Here is a 1201-nt window from a genome sequence, read left to right as displayed (position 1 = left end):
CAGACAGGGAGGACACAAGGAAAGACACAGCAAGGAAGGGAGCCACGGACAAGGAGAAAGGGAGACTGATAGACAAAGGTAAGACTGAGTTCAGACAGAGAGACAGGGACAAAGACACAAGGACCAGGATATTCAGCCTCCTGGCAGAGAACAGACAAGGCACTGGGAACAAGACTCAAGGGCCAGGATATTCAGCCTCCAGGCAGGCAGACAAGGTACAAGGCAAGACAAGAAGTATTCCTCCAGAGAAAGAGATACACAGAACAGGGCCTGGCTTCCTCAGCTGCAAGACACTAACTGAGTATAGACATTGCACAGGCCATGTTTCAGTGGGAGTGGTGAAACTAAATAGTCAAGGGCTCCAGGTGATTGGTCAGGGACAGATTACCCAGGTGCACCCTGACTGCATAAGAACCAGAGAGTTCAGGCGCCGCCCCCCTATACACACAGTCAGGAAACATGGAGAGCAGAGGCACAGAGCTGGCAACAGACAGAATTCACAGCATGGCTTGAAGCAGAAAGTAAGTTGGTGTGTGGGGGATGGGAGGCCATGAAGTGATGCCAGCAGGGTTGTTACAATCACTAATACCTCTTGATCTAGTCAAAAGCCAAGTGCTGTGTCACCTGTTTAAAGGGAATCTGTCACCCCATTTTTGCCCTATAAGATGCGGCCACCGCCATCAGGGGCTTGTCTACAGCATTCTGTAATGCTGTAGATAAGCCCCTGATGGCATTCTGTTGAGGACAGAGTAAAGTACTGCAGTGCGCAGGCGCCGGACCTCTCTGACCTTTCCCGGCGCCTGTGCACGGCAGTACTCTGCTCTACCCTCAACAGGACAGAGTAAGTACGCCTGTGCAGGAGCCACGGCAGAAATAAGGAGGAGGACGTCATCGCTGGAAGATGGGAGGCGCCGGACCGGACCGTGACACCCATCGGACCGGACCCCGGGGTGAGTATAATCTAACTTGTTTTTATCTTTCATTTTACATCGGGGACTTATCTACAGCATTACAGATAAGCCCCTGATGGCGATGTCCACATCTCATATCAGAAAAATGAGGTGACAGATTCCCTTTAACTCATGACATTCTTTATGTCACAGGAGTACTGCAGCTTATCAGCAGCCCCTGATGGGCTGCAGAGCTCATGTGGCAAAGAATGTCACAGGTTTGCTAGGGGTTATAGCACTCAGCAGAGCGG

The sequence above is a fragment of the Dendrobates tinctorius genome, unplaced genomic scaffold (genome assembly GCF_039654945.1).
Source record: "Dendrobates tinctorius isolate UK_male_01 unplaced genomic scaffold, ASM3965494v1 ptg000011l, whole genome shotgun sequence".
Taxonomy (NCBI): Eukaryota; Metazoa; Chordata; class Amphibia; order Anura; family Dendrobatidae; genus Dendrobates; species Dendrobates tinctorius.
Note: the sequence above shows the minus strand (reverse complement) of the source record.